Raw genomic sequence first — 19208 nt, forward strand, 5'->3', positions numbered from 1 at the left:
GCTGCAGCGCGGTGCAGTGGTGGTGGCATAACATAGCCAGCGCATAGCCGTGACTGGCGGATCGCGTTACGGAAAAATAACCTTCGCGGCCCCCAGGGCATGCTGGGTCATCTCATGTGGTAATTTTTGTGTTCCGGTGTTGTGCTGCTCGCTGGTCGCTGCTCTCTCTTCTCAGGTTTGTGCAGCTGAAATGAACCCGGCGTCTTAAGCACCAGTTGAGTGGTTGGTAGTCATGCACACTTCCACAGGTCTTCCATTGCGGAATTCCAGGACACCTTAAGGCCCATAATACGGACGGGACGGATGTTGTTGATGTGACCCTTTCTGGTTATCAAGGGGAATGTGATACAGGTAGCTGCTGAAATAGGGAGGTGAAGTGGGAAGACAAAGTGGCAAGTACTGTATTCATCAAGGGGAGTTACACATGGAGGCAAAAGGTGCATAGAGAACATGGGAGTAAAAAATGAAGTGCTTCACTGGAAGGGCTTCACAATGCAGAAGAGTTTCAAAGAAACCTCCACCATTACGCCCTGTAGCATTCACCTTGGCTATGCATATGTAACAGACGAGACCTTGCGTTGTGTTTTCAATCTGTTCTTCTTTTATTCTGAAGAAAGGACATTAAGACATGGTTGAGGACGGGCTGCATATCGTCCAGGGCACCGGCTAAAAATAGTAGCATGAAACAAAGGAAATGTCAGCATTCATTTATACTACATGATCTTCATAAGCCAGATCTATAACCACGGAGCAAATGCACCCGAACACACAACGTTACACTCTCGTAAGTTGTTGTCTACAGGTAGATCTAGGTACATTTAGAGTATCTTGAAATAAGGGGCTGAATCCATAAACAAACATTACAAAAACACAAATTACATATCCAAAACGAACTGAAAGATACCAGCGCTTCGTTCCCATAACCACTTGCGCTCTTAGTGGGCTAGCGTAACATTTCACCAGCAATATACACAGTGGCAAGTGGAAGAAATCAAACCTGTTACACATAAGTCATAACAGCCTGGAGAACAGAAAAAAACACCCACCACAAACAAGCAATGAGCAAGTCAGGATTCTGCATCAACCGTATTTCAGAGGAGATTACATTACATTACACTTGGATGACTCTTTTTTTCAAAGCCACTTGCAGTTACTAACAGGGTACTGGTTACAGTCTCTGAACAATGTGGGTTTAGGTGCCTTGCTCATTGGCACCTGGGCCATGGATGGAGGTTTAGTGAGCGGTAAGGGTGAGCTTCGAACCTGCAATCCTCTGATCTCAAGACCACCTCCCTAATCATTAGGCCGCGACTGACTTGGTTGTGTTATTCCTCTTGCACAGGAAAAGGTTCCCATCATCACTTTTTAGTGTAATGAGCTGCGTGACATCACTCTTATCTCTAATGTGGCTTTGAATTTATGGTACTGTAAGAGGGGTGAGGACTTTGCCCTTTTTATAAGGAAACAGCAGGTGGATGGTGTGTGTACAGTATGCATGTGTTTCTGATGGTTTATGGTTAGTTGTTGTTTAATGGATAAATAGGACAAAAACAAACAAAATAAAACAGCTTGAAATATACATATTATATATGCAGGTATACCGTACATTTAAAGGTTTGTTGTTTGTTTCAAAATACCAAAGATTTTGGGTTTTTTTCAGGGTTTCACGATTTGTTTCCTGGTGTGGTGACATCAAAGTACAACCTTGTGGCAGAAACCAGGGCCTATAGATTGTTAATCAATTGATCTTATTCATGATGCCAACTGTCATAATCCTGAAAGTTTTCAAGTGGGTGAATGGTGTTATTCGGTACTTTTAGAGGTTGTGTTCTACCAGTTTTGATCAAAAGGAAGTACTTACCAATATTTTGTGTCATTCATTTTATTCAAGTCTTCAGCAATGTTATGTAACTTCAATTATGGTAATGAATCTAGTAATAGTCCTCCACAGCTACTGATTACGTTATCACCCCTGCCGTATCATGAAGAGCATTATCATGTTAAGTGTTTCAGCATAATTACAATGACTGAGCTTGCCAGGGTAAATAGAAAATGCTTATGGACATGCATATATTTTCAAACATTTTACACGTTCAGAAAATGTTGTCATTCTTTTTGGTTTTAGAAAGGGAAATGAATATATCTAATGGTTCAAGTATGTTATGTGTCCTCTTCTTAATCTGTGCAAACTGACAGCAGCAGAGATGGTTGTGTGGTTGCTGTAGTACCTCTTTAGGGAATATTGTATGATCTGGTTACATATTAAGGCGTAAGTTGTGTTAGTTTGTCTGTCTGTTTTTTTGTCTGTTTGTTTGTCTGTCTGTCAGCAGGATAACTCAAAAAGTTAAGAACAGATTTGGATGAAACTTTGTCGAGTTGTTGGAAATGACCAACAGAATAAGTGATAACATTTTGGTGGTGGTCTGGATCACGATGAACCATTTTGGGATGGGGCTGATTTTGACATTCCAGTGTCTAACTCCACAAAAAGAGGCCAGAAAGACTTTGAAAAAATAGAGTGTTACATACTCAATGTTCTATCAAACTGCTTCCTTGGCGGAGGTCTGCACCCTCTGAGTGCATTTTTAGTTTAGTCTGTTACTACATTATAAAGGCTTTAAAATAGGAGAGTTTCATCTCCGTCTGCTCCATGTCAGCTATGTTCCATTTGGAGTTTTATCTTACATTACATTACCTTACATTTATTTCGCAGACGCAACTTACAAGTAGTACATTCAAGCAAGTACAGGGGGGTCATTTCACGTGAAATCAAGACACTTTGGGACCCGACAGACACGGACTTCAATCATACTCGCCGTGCCTGTTTAGTAGCAAGGTAGCACCCCAGAACTGCATTTTTGTGAAACTGACACCAATATTAAGGGAGAAACAGACTAGCAAAGGTGAAATTACCCTGGGTGAGGCAAGCACAGAGCACAGCAGTAGGCCTAGACAAGTAATGTTAACAGATAAAGAGCAGGAAAATAGTGGGTGACCTATAACAATGTAAACAAACAAACAATGTATATTGTCATCTGCCATCAGGGACAAACAGCTTAATCTGTCAAAAGCCCCTTAAAGGTTGACGAATCAGTGATGTAAAGTTCACACAAAGCAGAGCGCTGATCAAACGATGATCTAATCGTTATGTAACATATTGAGCTTTCATCTTTTCCCCAGTGTATTAATACCATGGGCACAGACGGGGGGCACTGGAAAACAAGCAACAGGTCTAACTATAAAGAGATCGGTGTACACGGTGCACTAATGCATCTGTCTCTCTGATGTCCGTCTCTCTCCTCTCTCCTCAGTGCTGAAGAGGGGAGAAATAAAAAAGATAGTCGTCGTAAGTGTCCACTACAGGCTTACATAACACACTGGGGTCGGTGATGGTGGAGAGGGCTGTGTCTCTCATTTGCATGGAGATACCACCATCATCGCTGGTGTGTTTTTAAAGTAAACAACAATGGCCACAACAACATGAGGAAGAACAGCAACCACAGAAACGGCACTCTGATCCACTCGAGATAATGAGAGAGAGAGAGAGAGAGAGAGAGAGAGAGAGAGAGAGAGAGAGAGAGAGAGAGAGAGAGAGAGTGAGAGAGAGAGAGAGAGAGAGAGAGAGAGAGAGAGAGAGAGAGAGAGAGAGAGAGAGAGAGAGAGAGAGAGAGAGAGAGAGAGAGAGAGAGAGAGAGAGAGAGAGAGGTGTGTTGCATGGTGGGCGTGTGATTATGGGGTGTTAATAAGTCCCATTATTTGTGTGCCCTCTCAGTAGCCCTCTCTGTTGTGTGTCATTAGCATGTGAAATGAAAAAGTGCTGTACGTATATAATCAGGGGTCAGAGAACGCTCATTTTTTCCCATAATGCACTACATATTTTTGTTGAGCTTTTATAACAGCCTACAGATGCTGTCCTCTGTTTTGTTGCTTATGCATTTTAGACCTTTAAATATGAATAATAATAAGAATTGAAATGCAGCTGTGCTAAATGTGCTTTTGCTAAATGTAAGATGATATAAGAGGATATGGTATGGTGAGCTTTGACCTCTCCCGTCGCTACCACAAACACTTCAGTAACAGCAGGTCACGTAAGAGGGACACAATGTATAAAGTTGGGTGGTGCTGTTTTGTGAATAATCAGTATAGTAGAAAAAAGAATGTGTTTGAGAGCATCCACACAAGATGATGGAGCATTGTGACGATGCTGAAATGAGTGAATAGCACTGTACCTTTTTTGATGTGACTTGTGGTGGTGGAGGTGTGTGTGTGTGTGTGTGTGTGTGTGTGTGTGTGTGTGTGTGTGTGTGTGTGTGTGTGTGTGTGTGTGTGTGTGTGTGTGTGTGTGTGTAACGCTCCCCATGGGGCCTGAGTAGTCCATGCCCCCCCTGGGGGTCCCACTCCTGCTGCACTGTGCCAGTAAGCACCTCTGAGGGTTGATGGGGCTGCCAGAGCTATTTCCAGAAAATGAGCACTCTCCTCTTTCTTTCTCTCTCTCTCTCTCTCTCTCTCTCTCTCTCTCTCTCTCTCTCTCTCTCTCTCTCTCTCTCTCTCTCTCTCTCTCTCTCTCTCTCTCTCTCTGTCACTTCACTCTCATTTTCTCTCTCCCTCTCTCTCTGTCTCTCTGTCTCCCTTCCATTATCTCCCCTTCTCTCTCTTTCTTCCTCTCTCTCTCTCTGCCTCTTTCCTTACCTCTCATCTTTCTCTGTGCTTTTGTAATACTCTGTTCCTTCCTGTTCCTCTTCGCCTCTTCAGGTGTTCTGGTTTTCTTTCATCTTTTGTATCTCTCCTTTCAGACTTCCTCTGGTATTGTTCTGTTCCTTTGCATCTTCAGTACAGTACCTTCTCTTTTTCCTTACAATTTGTACCTGGCAGGTTTGGGCAAGCTACACGCACGCATGCACGCACGCATGCACGCACGCATGCACGCACGCACACGCACACGCACGCACACTCACACGCACACGCACACATACACACACGCGCACCCACGCGCGCACACACACATACACACATACATACAGATGTCCATGGTTCCCGTGCTGCTGTGATCACACTCATTTTGGCTGACAGTAATACAGGGGCAGCATGTACCAATCTTTCATTCGCACACAATCCCTGCTGTGTCCCTCGGAGTGCCTCATGGACTACCCAGAGGTGACAATCTCAATAGCAGGCACAAACCTGCCACAAATTTTACCCTGTACTGCCTTGGTCTCCAAACAAAGGCCCGCGGGACAAATCCGGCCCGGCCATTGTAAACATTTGGCCCGCCATGAGGTCAGAACAAATATAATATAAGATAAGCTACTATATTTAGGAAGGTGGGGGCCCCTAGGCTGCAGCCATATCTTGCCTGTGCATTAATCCGTGTGTGTATTTCTAAAGGCTGTGCCTATAGGCCTACTTATAATTACACTGTATGCCTACTTGTACCTCTGGTATACAGTATGTCTTGTGTAGCGCCATTGCGTTGACCAGTAGCTATTTGTTTTGAACCGGCTTTACTGTTTTCACTCGCTCCACTTGTCACCTGTGTTTGTCACGTGGAGAGAGAGAGCGCTTGATTGCGTGTCTAGGTCAGGCTCGTTAAACGGGAACCCTGTCCAGAAGCCCTGTGTGTGTGAAAATAAGATAAGGACCGTGGCATTGCTACCACACTACAGTAGGGCTACGCTGAGTCTTACAACATGTTGACTTTGTTGGACTCCAAGGTTTGAACAGGGCTTATCGAACAGACCCCCCCCCTTCCAAACACACACACACACACACACACACACACACACACACACACACGCACACACAGACACACACACACCCATCTCCTCGTTCCCGAAACATGCCCTTGTTGCTTGGCCAATGACTTCAGTGGAAGGGCTGGTAGGAGAGGAGCCAGTAGACACGTTGTGAGCCAAGCAGTATGCACAATAAACATATCTGTGAGCCTAAAAGGACTGAGTGTTGTTTGTGTGGGATGGTCCAGGTGTGCGTGTGTGCGTGCGTGCTTGCGTGTGTGTGCGTGTGTGTGTGTGTGTGTGTACGTGTGTGTACGTGTGTGTACGTGTGTGTACGTGTGTGTACGTGTGTACGTGTGTGTACGTGTGTGTACGTGTGTGTACGTGTGTACGTGTGTGTGTGTGTGTGTGTGTGTGTGTGTGTGTGTGTGTGTGTGTGTGTGTGTGTGTGTGTGTGTGTGTGTGTGTGTGTGTGTGTGTGTGTGTGTGTTTGTGTGTGTGTGTGTGTGTGTGTGTGTGTGTGTGTGTGTGTGTATGTGTGAGTGTATGATTTACTGTGAAAACATAGCCATGTCTTGACATTACACAGAGGATTGGTGGCAGAGATCATGTGCTGAGGCCAGAGAAGAATACTCCCAAACAAACCTGCTAACCTCCTCTGCACGCACTCCCTCCCCTGTGCTTTTACATGCGCATGCATCCACACACACACGCACGCACACATGCATGCACACATGCAGACACACAGACACAAACAGCGTTGCCAGATGTGTCTGATCAAATCCCGCCCAAAAGGTTATCAAAAACCGCCAAAATGCGCTAAATTCTGCCCAATTTCAACAAATTGCATTGACTTCTATGGGCCCAAAACGTACGAAAAAAACACCAAATGGCCATTTTTTTCTGTTTTTACCCGCACACGGCCATCCCAAGTAGCCCAATCTGGCAACACGGGACACAAATGCACCTCCTCCACCTCCTCCTCCTCTTCATCAGAGGATTTTGCCATACAGTGAAAAGAATGACAGATTGACTATCACAGACAGCAGAAACTGGATTATTCAGAGGTGAACGGCCCATGTGTCCATGTCCAAGTTCAAAATCCTTGGAAGTGCAAGTCTGAGATTGACACCAAGTAGAGAGATTTCACTCTACTTTTTTGCTGGATCCGTCCATTTCTCTCTCTCTCTCTCTCTCTCTCTCTCTCTCTCTGTCTCTCTCTCTCTCTCTCTCTCTCTCTCTCTCTCTCTCTCTCTCTCTCCCCATACCCCCACAACCCCCCCCCCCCCCCTTAAGTTCAGATACAGAAAGGTGTGAATTTTTTGTCTTCCACTGCGCTGTCGGGTTTATCAGACATATTTCTCTGTAGCCTCAGGCATGGTCTCCTGCTGTCTCAGCCCAGAGTGAACACCTCTGAAAGCATCTACAGATGGCTGTCATCACGTCCAGGGTCTTTGATCCTATCGTTTGAGAGATGAAGTAAAGAGATAGCAACACAGAGAGAAATGGCCCTTATATTTGTGTGTTTGTTTTAAAATAACTGCATTGTCTGATGGAATGACGTAATTAAATTACAGTGTGTTGTTTATGCCTTAGTTGCTGCTTGTGAGGCAGATTCCTCCTGTCATGTAGCCTGATAATCATCGACTTTCAAATCTCTTCGAGACTTGGTCTGACCAAGAACATAACAATTTACATTTCCCAAACAGGATTTCCCAAATGGCCTCCCTTGGTTTGCTAATGATTGTTTGCTTCCCAACAAAGTGGGAGAAGTTCCCATATTTGCAGGAACTCGGAAAGTACTTGCATTGCTCTTGACCTGACTGGTGGCAACGCTGAAGCTGTTGCGTCACTAGGAGGGCACGGTCTGGCTACCTGTCATGCTCCCTCAACACTGTTAGGTCTTGAATAGGCCCTGAGGTCCTATTGCCTTGTCAACAAAACCCAAGTTTAGTTAGCTCGCTCTGAAGTCAATCGCTAATCTAATTGTTAGAGCCCTTTTCCTAGGATTAATTGGGATTAACTTGGATTAATATTTTATTTATACTGTGCCGAGAGAAGGGATTAATATTTTATTTATACTGTGTCGAGTGAAGAGATTAAGCCATTTTCAAATTAGACGTCGTGTTAACTGTGATGCAATTTGATTAGAGTTTAAGAACTGTTGCAAATGCAGTTTGAGAGCCCGAAATATTTGCTCATTTAAAAAAATACTGTATATATTGTGAATTCATTAGTGAAAGAAATCCACTTAATCTGGTCTTGGTCGGTTGAAGAACGTCCAAATTTAAAGATGGCTAGTACACCCATGGCACACCCTAGCTGTGGAGTGTTGCTGAGGCCGGTCCATTGCAGTTGGAATGATGTAAGTGACGGAGGCCGGCTAGTCTCAGGATATTTTCCACAGAAGGCCAAAGAGGTCATGTGACACCCAACATCTTACCGCATCTAATCTCTTCATTGATGCAGCCTGTTACAGGCTAATGGTTCTTTAATTAGAAATAAATCACCCTTAAGATAACTTGAGATAGCTCAGCTCTACTCGGCAACATTTCTTTGTAGCAGCAATGTGAGACTATGTTTTATAATGCATTGTATTGTGTATTCTATTTATTGTAACATTACCTGACCCTCATTTCACCTTATGCTTTGGATTATAACATGTAGTTTGGTGAACAGATCTATGCATTTAAATGAGTTGTGGTAAGACGATGCCTTTCATATTCCTATGTGTGAGTAATCCCTTGCTTGAACTCTTGACCTCTCAGTATGATTATCACCCCGTGGCGTGCTGCCACTTAATCCTTTTTCCACCTTTCACCTCTTGCTCCGAACAGCATTCCTTTTTCAATGCATAACTAGACAAGTAGAGATGTTTTGCCTCTTTTTTCACCTTTTTTTTTGCTTTGTTTGGCTTAACATGCTCTCTCTTGTCTGGTCCGTTTGGTTGTGTGTGTCTGTGAAGCGCTTAGCGGGTCAACAACACCAGCGTGTCATTTCTGGATCTGTCTGAGCTGCTCAGGGGCGGGTGCGGCATATGAATGTCTGTCTGCCTGGGTGTTTTGGCTCGCTGGGTGTTTTGGCTAGAGTCTAGTGCCCTATTGAGATGGGATGACTGTCGTGTCCACCTTTTCACACCGCCTTTAGCACCTTGGCCATAAGCCCTCAGCTCTCCGCTCCCTACTCTTGGCACCTAGCTTAGCTTAGCCTAGCAGATCTGTCAAGGCAGTGGCTCCTCAGTGCCAAGTTACATAAGCCCGTTCTACATGCTGCCGCTCTGACACGGGCCTTAAAGTCAACTCATAAGGGCTTTGACAAAATCCGAAAGTGGAAATTATTATTATTTTAAATCTGGTTGGTCATGCATTTGAGCCCCAAATGGTGAAGAGAGAGTGATGAGGAGGATCAAAAAATGACCTTGGGCTGGAATCGAACCTGGGTCCCCGGTGTAATAGTATGGTGCCTTAGCTGTTTGAGCCTCGGCCAAGGCTGTGGAAACTATTTTGTTGGTGAGGTGACAAAAAAAATCCTTGACGATTAATAAAGTCAGCTCAATTCAACTTGTGCATTTTATTATTATTTATGTTGCTACACTGACTGCTACGGTACTGTGAATGAGGGTGTAATTTTAATCGAGGCCATCCTGCACAGTGTGCCTCTCAGGCCCTTCCAGTTACAGACTGCAGTTTGGTATGGGAGGTACGATACCCTTGAGCTAAAGGTGTAGGCCGTTAGCTCAGCACTACCGCACTACCGAGGCTTTGGGAGGGTAGTTTACTAACAATCTACAGTGTGATGAATTGGTCTGCACACTGGGAATGACCTCCAAAAAGATCAACTTTATTTCTTTCTCTATACAATTGACCTTTCCGCAAACTCCTCCCCCCCTTAGCAACGGTTGCTATGCGAGTCAAGCTTTCACGTATTCCAGGTTCTCAGCATTAGAATGAATGGCATGCGACATGTTTTCACCCGTCAATTTCGGCTCTGCCCATGGAAATCACAAGCAATTTGTTGAGAAACAGCAGAATTATAAGCTAAAAGTTGACAAAAAGGTCTGCAACAGGATTATGAAGGCTACATCCACAACATTATATGCTGTGTTTGTAGCCAGATGAGACAGAGGGTAAAGCCTACAGATCCCAATGTAAGAGGCAAGCACCTAATAATTTACAAGAGCAGCAGTGCTTATGTAGGCCTAGACCTAAAGCAGGGTAGGTCACCTTTATCACACGTTGCATTAAAATGCACATGATTATCATATTTGTTGCATTAAACCCATGTGATGGTAACAGATGTCAAATTTAAACATTCCCACCTGTAGCGCTCCAGTCTATTGCTCCCACATCGTTGACTTGGCTTGTTCAACACATTTGACCTCATGCAAGTGAAAGGCAACCCTTTGGAACCCCAATCCTCCACAAGCTTCACACAGCAATGGCACAATGATACCAAAATAAAACCAGTGCCTGTGTCATCTGTGGTTGCTCCAAAAGCAAAGGTGTTTCTATAAGGTGTCTCTTACGGTCACTAGGAAACCAGTAAGCCTACAGTTCAGTAAATAGATAAATAAATATGTCCAGTAATCTACAAATACATTGGCTACATTGTAAACAGTGGAAGTTAGAGAGAATTTCGTTGTAGGCCTACTGCCCTCCCCCTTGGAACTTCAATGTGACAGGTGACAAACTGGCTCTCCTACTGTACAAAGGCAGACAGGAACACCTGAGCTATTTGGTGCAAACCTCCTGTGGACATCACTGTTGTTGCAGACCACACATACCCTCTTGGAGTGGCTTAAGTCATCAGGTAATTCACCATGACATGAAATGGGTTTAAAGCATTTAAGCAAAAAAATGAAAATACACAGGTCATGACAATATGCATGATGATGGATGGTATTTAATACACAATAACAAAATAATCAATACATAATACACAATAAATACACACAGGGCTGATGTTGACTGATTAAATATTGTGCTCACATTCTGTAAACTGATGTGGAATCTTTTGTAACCAAATACTTGTCTAAATGTCATCAGTGTCAATAACAGCTCACTACACAAAGGAAGGTCTGGTGTGCCACTGTACCTGGATTATTTAAAATGTTGAGCTCATACAACAAGGTATTAAACTGCTCAAAGGTGAATCAAGCGCAGTAGCCTACTGGAAATAGCCTAACACATCACTTTCATGCACAGACTCTGGTTTTAACACCAAAGTAGTGTGTAAATGGAGTTTGTATCTAAGTTGTTGGAGCTGGACATCCTTTGCCTCTAGTTGTACAGTCAGCTTGGTTATCTCAGCCTTCTGAGTGGCCACCATGTCCCTCAACATCTGAAGCTCATCTCCATGATCAGTGGTGGGATCTGTAAACAACAAACAACAACAACAGGAAAAGTTAGCAAACTGCATATAAATAATATCTCTCTCTCGCTCGCTCGCACACACACACACACACACACACACACACACACACACACACACACACACACACACACACCATGGTCACTGGTGTTTGAAGCACTTTGTTCCACAGTGTCAAGGTGTTCAGTGGAGTTTGAGCTCTCTCCTCGTACCCTGTAAACAATCAGTTTGACTTTCCATTACATTTTCATAGTAATGCAAGGTTGATGCATGTTAGTGTAGGGCTAAGATGTGTTGTTGATGTTTTGAGAACGATGACTGGGTACAACAATCTCTATTAATGTTGCAATGTAGGCCTATAACTAAATCATCTCTGATTGAAGGCACTAAAATAAAATGCACATTGTGAAGTACAGCACATCTGGGATCTTAAATCAATACTATTAATTATTATTCAATCTCAGTTCAGTTGCAATGGTTACATGAGGTGGGATTTTAACGCTAATAGCAGAATACTTTGCCCAGCATAGCTGATGGCATACCACTTTAAATGCCATTGTACAAGATAAACTTTTCAACTGTACACAACATTAACATTACTTTGGTTGCTACTTGCATGCATGCACAATATGAACAGAACAGTCAACAGTGACAATAAACTTACAGTTAGCCTATGCTAAATGAGGCTAACCCATTCAATCCAGACCAGCTATGTGCTATTATGATCATCCACACAGTTCTAGTTGCCCAAAAATGCAAGGTAGTGCTACTAAATTGTATTTGAAGTAGTGGTATCATCACGTTTTCAATGAGGTAGGTGGATTTTAGCGACATTAAATAGCTGCTTACCTTAGCTTGCATAGTGGCTTCTGTTTACATGCTGCTGGTGGTGGGGTAGTCCACCTTGTTTAGTCCACAGCAGAAATTTCTCCATCTCGGTCTTTGGTTTTGGGAAGGAATGAAATGTAACCCCTCCCTCCAACTTTTTTGTATCTCCGTTGTCGGAATTACACACGCCATACGCGCAAAATTTCATTTTATCTTCCAAACTCGGGATCTCTCTCATAGACTTCCATTCATGAAAATGGCTGGCTTGACCAAGGTCCCGAGCTTAGTAACTGTTGCTATGCTATGATTGGTCAGTTATCATTTTGGGGGGTGGCCGCGGAAAGGTGAATTGTCAACGTTTCGATCCACCAGTGGGATTCTCCTCAGGCAAACACTAACAATCTACCCCCGAAGTCTGCTAGTTGCCATCCGTTACATACTCACAGGGAAATGGACAGGTATTGCTGCCTGGTGTCGGGGTTGGAAACGCTCCGAAGAGACACCAAAGTCACAAAGGCAATTATCACCAAAAACAAAGCGTTGGTGTGGTGCCGATGGTTACCAAGACAGTCCTCATGTACAGGCCCTAGGGAGGCTTTTATTTTGGGCTGATGTTATACCATAGGGGACGTGTGTCTGTGTGTGTGTGTCTGTGTGTGTCTATGCTATACCTGTTATAGCTACCTTCGGGTGCGTGTGTGCGCGTGCGTATGTGTGTGCGCGTGTGTGCGCGTGCACGTGTTAATGTGCCATGAGGGATCTGTGTGTGTGCTGTATTAGAACGCTATTGGGTATTAAGTTTATGTATGAGGGAGATCCAGAGGGCGTGCGTGCGTGCGTGCGTGCGTGCGTGCGTGCGTGCGTGCGTGCGTGCGTGCGTGCGTGCGTGTGTGCTGGGAGGCCTCCGGGACTAATCACATGGTTGGTCGGGGGTAATAATAGTAGTCAGCGGTGATGTATTGCCCAGGCGCTCTGGAATGATGCTTACATTTAACTTAATTCTTAAGCCATTTGTTTACTTTCCCCATGATGGATTTGCCTCGTTTGTCACGCCAAACAAATAATCAAATATGGCTCTCAAAAAAACATTTTCTTTCAACGGGAAGACAGCAAAAGGGGGAGGTACGTGTGTGTGTGTGTGTGTGTGTGTGTGTGTGTGTGTGTGTGTGTGTGTGTGTGTGTGTGTGTGTGTGTGTGTGCGTGTGCGTGTGCGTGTGCGTGCGCGTGCGCGTGCGTGTGTGTGTGTGTGTGTGTGTGTGTTTGTACGTGCGTGCGTGCACGAGTGTGTGTGGGACCTCCTACAGTGTGGTGTCCTCGCCGATTTATCATAAACGCACAGAGGAGTCCAATCTGATACGGAATGACGTCATTAATAAAACAAACCGATCTCGATCGATGATTAATGTCCATGGCACAGTGGTCACACCTGCACAGCGAGGAGGAGAAGAGAGGAGAGGAGAGGAGCACTCTCTCCCCCAGAGACAATAAATCATCGGTGGCCAATGGGCAACCGTCCTCTTTTGAGCTATTTTGCCCAGCCTCTCCTGTAGAATATAGATGAATAGAATGGAGAATGGTTTTATTGTCATTCTATAAGTACAGTTACATTCAAAACTGCACAAAACAATGTACATATAAATACAATGTAAGTACATGTACAGTACGTCTAAATACATTACATTGCATTACATTACATTACATTACATTGCATTTGGCAGACGCTTTATAACCAAAGCGACTTTCAGAAGAGGACATAATCAAGCCAACATCACAAGCAAATACAAAGTGCACAGGAGATATACAGAACAACAAGTGCAGTTACAAAGAGGGGTTATTTTTTATTTATTTTTTTTAATAAAGAGGAAATAACGAGAAAACACACATACAAACTAAACTAAACTAAACATCATGTCAGGATTCTGCCCTGGGGCAAGGCCAGTTCAATCATTAGTCTAGTAGATTCTCTCGAAAGAGGAATGTCTTTAGTTGTTTCTTGAAGGCTGCAAGAGAGGTGCTTAGTCTTGCTGCCTCTGGGAGACTGTTCCACCACTTGGGTACCACAACGGAGAACAATCTTGACTGGGAGTACCTAGAGCGACTGGATGGCAGAGCCAGACGACTTGTGCTGGATGAGCGCAGATCTCTTCCAGTAACATAAGGCGTTAGTAGGTCCTTCAGATAAGCTGGGGCCGTTCCTGTGATGGTTTTGTAGGCAAGGGTCAATGCCTTGTGCTTGATCCGGGCGGCGATCGGTAACCAGTGCAACTCAATAAATAGAGGAGTAACATGGGTCCTTTTGGGTTGATTGAATATCAATTGAATATCAAATACAATGCACTTTACAATAAAACTAAAAATCTAAAATCTAACCACTGACTACTATACATAAACTATAAATAAACTGTACCGCTAAACATACTGATATACTGTACAGAACTTGTCCAAATCCCACTTGAGGTACACACACTGTACTGGAGGTGCATATAACAGTAACAGACATGATCGTAAACATCAGAAGGCAGCAATGTTTAGACAGCACATGAGCCGTCACGGCCAAGTTTCACAAGGCATGATGGGGTTTTTATGGCTTCTCGTTTGTTTTTATTGAACGTACCTGGAACAGATAGGTACAGGGCATGGACTGGCGTGGAGCCAGGACAATGAGCTCATTTGATGTGACTGTATGAGTGTGTGGGTGTGACTGTGTGTGAGTGTGAGGGGGGGGTTAATAGTACGTTTGAGAGGTTTGGCAATTTCATGTGGAAGAAAATCACACCAGTGAATTTTGCCTGTGTGTGCTTAACTTAACACAAATGAAATAGTATGAAACTCCACCACTTTCCCTGAAAGACATGTAGACAACATCAAACAAATGAATATTAATTCCGATGATTCAGACACATGACCTAGATGAGAGAGTCCTGCCCACTCCAATTACAATGTCCTCAATGTCCCAACAATGTTTGATAGATCCGCTCTCAATATCAGCAATCCAATCAATATAAGCAGAATAAAAAATTCCCAGTCAAAGGGCAGTTAACAGATACAGACTTTTTTTTATCATTTATCATTTATCAATATGGTGCTATGTATTTTTTATGACCTCTGAGGTTCTGATGTCTGTCATAATCACTGATCCTAGCATTGGGGTGAATCCCCAGTCGACCTGACGTAACCTAATGACACCATATTCCTGACGCAACCAATGACACCACAACACACCATAATAATGTACTAGTAGGGTGTGGCTGTGTGCATCATCATGCATATAAGCTTTCAGCCTTCACTTAACACTAAACAATATTGGCCTGCCCTACTTCACAGTAGGACAGTAGTCCAATGGCGATGACCTCAAAAAAACTCTTTGTTGCCTCTGTAAAAGCAGCAAACACATTAGTGAGCTTGGATGTTATAGTTAACCCATTTTAGCCTGATGACTCGTATATGTTATTTAACCTTTGGTGCCTGGAGACACATACACCTGTACAGTACACTGCATTCAGGCTCTTGATATTTGAGCTTTTTAAATAAAAATATAGCTATGTTACAGCTAAATAAGCACATCCTAATGCAAGATGAGGGTCATGGGGTTTAAATGCAACTTATTTCATGTTTTTATGTGCATCAGATGCTAAGATATTTAGGTTTTTAGGCTGAGGACAACTTTCCAAACAAGGGCTTAGGCATTCAGCTTGCATTTTTTGCATGTGCCTTGGCATCAATGGGTTAAGAGACGCCTCTCTCACTTGCTGCCCCATAGTGACATCATTAATGGTATAGCGGTGGTATTAAATCCGCTCTTTGCTGTGCACTTGAGCAGCTTTATGCAGACGACGTGCTTATGGTATGGAGAGAGCTGATGACGCTGCTGTCCCTTCCAAACAGCTGTGGTGTTGCATAACGCAAGACTGCACTTCACAGCAAAGTATAGATCTATGCACTGTGCTCTACACTACACTATCTGTACCATTGAAGATGAGAACATGCCGCCGAGTAGTACTCTGAATGTGTTTTTTTTTTAATCACCATATGGAGTGGAATGAGAATGATGAGAACAAATTCACCTCCAGTTCACAGCTTCAGTGAGACTGAAGTGTTGTTTTTCCTGTGTGTTATTCCGATTTGTAAGTAAATACATGCACATAATGTGTTTTTAATACTGTATATTAATTTTGCTGTCTGCTTTGTCTCCTACATGTATCCACTTTGTGCCTTATTTTGTGGCTGACTTTCCTCTAGTGAGAAGTACATAGCGGCCGCTTATTCACCCTATCAGAAACCTGCCTGCAGGGCATTGTGGTGCATGGTGGGTGCTCACTGCTCACAGACAGAATATGTTTCTATCTGCAGTTTCTATCTGGCTTTAGGCACCTAAGGCGGTAACAGCTGATTAGAACTGCACAGTTGGCATTCTGTCTTTTTTGTCTCTTTCTTTCTTTCTTTCTTTCTTTCTTTCTTTCTTTCTTTCTTTCTTTCTTTCTTTCTTTCTTTCTTTCTTTCTTTCTTTCTTTCTTTCTTTCTTTCTTTCTTTCTTTCTTTCTTTCTTTCTTTCTTTCTTTCTTTCTTTCTTTCTTTCTTTCTATGTCTGTCTGTCTGTCTGTCTGTCTGTCTGTCTGTCTGTCTCTCTCTCTCTCTCTCTCTCTCTCTCTCTCTCTCTCATTTCCCTTTGCTTGGAGAATCATCAGCTGCAAACTTGGCATTTTTTCCCACCTGGGGCTTGACGTTGGTGGAAAGTTGGCGGCGGGCGATGACTCCTTTGTTCCCTCTGTTTCTTTCGGAGAGACAGGACAGGACAGCACAGCACACCTTTACCCTTCGCCCATCCTCCCTTTGGCCCTGGGTGAACTACAGGCCTTGATGTGCTGTGTAGAGAAGCTTGTTTGGGGGGTGCTATTTGAGCAAGGTTAGGAGTCGAAGCGAAGGAAGGGATGAGTGTTGTGTAAGTCCAACTTTTTTGCGCTTTCATCCATTATGCTCACTATGTCTTAACAATGAGCTCTTTGTTTTAAACGGCAGCAGTGGGTGAGTGAGTCAGTTGGTGGTGGCGGGCCCCGTTGATGGTGATCGGGCCCGGGACAAAGTCATCTGAAAAGCCCCAAAATACATATTCAATGTAATGCGGACTCGGTTTTGGGCCCCTCCTCTCCATGGGCCTGGGACAACTGACCCCTTTGTCCTCCCGCTGTCGGCTTTCCTTTTGGTGGGACCCTGGGAGTCAGCCATGCCTTAGAGCCAGAGAGCCGCCCGGCCCGGCAGACAGCTACTCATCTCTGCAGTGGTGCCCCTGTTTTGAATGGATGAATGGGAGGAAACGTCTCATGACTGGCCTTACACACACACACACACACACACACACACACACACACACACACACACACACACACACACACACACACACACACACACACACACACACACACACACACACACACACACACACACACACACACACAAGCGCACACCTTCTCACCAACCACAGAATAACAGGGCACCCCTCCCCCCCCAAAAAAATCTATGAAAAAAAGACTCCGGGCATGCCATCCATTGAAAGAGAGGGCTGGGTAGGGAACAAGCCAGAGGGAAAAGACAGTCTTTTGTAACACTGGGTTTTGTCCATTTCCCTTCACCATTGCGGAAAACCCAAAAGGGAATTCAAGGAATCCCAAGGGGGCTCAGTGGACGTGATTGTCCTGACTGGCGCACTTCTCTTGGTATTCTGTGCCCGAGTGAGTTCTGTCCACATATGAACAATTGACCCCTACACTGAAAAAAGTGATTGTGTTTGTTGAGAGGTTTCGGTCACTACCCAAACCAAAAATGAAATGTGTTTTTCTTCTGAAACAGAGCAAAAGCAAATTTTTAAGAAGCTTCCCTTTTCCTAGAAGTTTAGGTCATGCTGTGAGTGGGACAACCCCCCCCCCCCTATCTGTCCTTTGATTTGGCCCAGTATTGTTTTATATGAGAGCAGCAGTTCCTCCTAAGCAGCCACCATGTGGTTTTGTTTACACATGGGTATCCAGTTTGGTCATGGTCGGTAGCACACGGTAGCACTGCCCTCCCTTTCGGGTAAGTGTTTACAGCACATGATTCTGTTCTGTGGAGAAACTGAGTGGTGATGATGAATCAGTGGCTGTCAAGTGGTGAGTGTTGGTGTTGGCGTTGGTGTTGGCGTTGGTAGTGTCGTGTTTGGGTGTTTTTCCTGGTACTGTACGACCTCCTGGTGGTTGAAGGTCAGGAGCTGCTCAGTCACAGTCGGCTTCTGTCTGTTGGTGGTGGTGTGCTGCCTCTGTGGTTGGGAGGACAGTTTCCTTTACACTGCTATTGTTCTTGCCTCTTGGAGAGAGAGAGAGAAAGAGAGAGGGATAGAGACGGAGAGAGAAAGAGAGAGGGAGAGGGAGAGAGAAGTTACGAGCTGGAACTTCATCAAACCCTCTGGCAACTGTGGTGAAGCATGCTCCCTATGTGCACTTTGCGGCTATGACTATGGTATGCTTAGACTTGAACTCTGTCACACATTGCGATGTGACTATAAGTCCGCCAGTGGCCTGAATTGATTCATTTGTCCCCTCAATGCACTCCCATGTAATATCTGGGACACCAGCTGTCCTGCTGGTCTCTCTGTTAAATGTTTCCCTTGCCTTCGTTATGAGTGCTTGGGTCTTTGGTTCATCCGGGTCACTATGGTAAAAAAACCCAACAATGCTGTACGACCACGACACTTTCAGCAATGAGATGTTTGTTGGGGGGCCTGCACTAGCACCTAGCCTGGTGACGCTATCCTATGTACACCACCCAAATATTTTGGTTCTGCACATCGTCTGGCAAAAGCCTCCAGCTCTGTTTTCTCAGTGTTTTTAGCCAATCAGCAAACAGTTGAGAGTGGTGATGCAGAACTCGCCCGCAAAGTCTGTTACTCATTGGTTAAGGTAACTATATTCACACTTTTGTTTTGTTATTTGTATGCTTTTGCGACGCTACATCGTAACAGTCATGCTAATAAAGCACAATATGGGTTTTTAATTTCAATTCGGAACTCCAATGAATGCAAATGTCAGACCATCTCCTACCCTCCACAGAGACGTATTCCTCTTGGCTTTTGCCAGACTGTTTGAGTCAACAGTAGCTTTCGCCCAGGCTAACTAGCACCGTTCCGGCCAGCCTGAAAACAACTTGGAGTGTTACAAGCTGGCTTGTGGTGCTCTCCGTCTCGCTCCTCGCGACCCTCTTGGCTCTCACAATCGTATTTTGTATCTCAGTGCTCATTGTTGTGGCCGGATA

The 19208-nt window shown here is 44.2% G+C and overlaps 1 protein-coding gene and 1 long non-coding RNA gene across 2 annotated transcripts in view; one reads left to right on the plus strand and one right to left on the minus strand.

Annotated features, from left to right (window-relative positions):
• The window catches only part of mast4 (microtubule associated serine/threonine kinase family member 4), a 210915-nt gene that overhangs the window by 15646 nt on the left and 176061 nt on the right, over positions 1 to 19208 (plus strand). The window lies entirely within an intron of this gene.
• Positions 10615 to 12073, minus strand: LOC134458892 (uncharacterized). Its single transcript, XR_010036688.1, has 2 exons — positions 11952 to 12073; positions 10615 to 11104 (listed from the first exon to the last, which is right to left on the minus strand). It is a non-coding gene; the product is annotated as an uncharacterized LOC134458892 (long non-coding RNA).

The sequence above is a fragment of the Engraulis encrasicolus genome, chromosome 11, assembly GCF_034702125.1.
Source record: "Engraulis encrasicolus isolate BLACKSEA-1 chromosome 11, IST_EnEncr_1.0, whole genome shotgun sequence".
NCBI classification, from domain to species: Eukaryota; Metazoa; Chordata; class Actinopteri; order Clupeiformes; family Engraulidae; genus Engraulis; species Engraulis encrasicolus.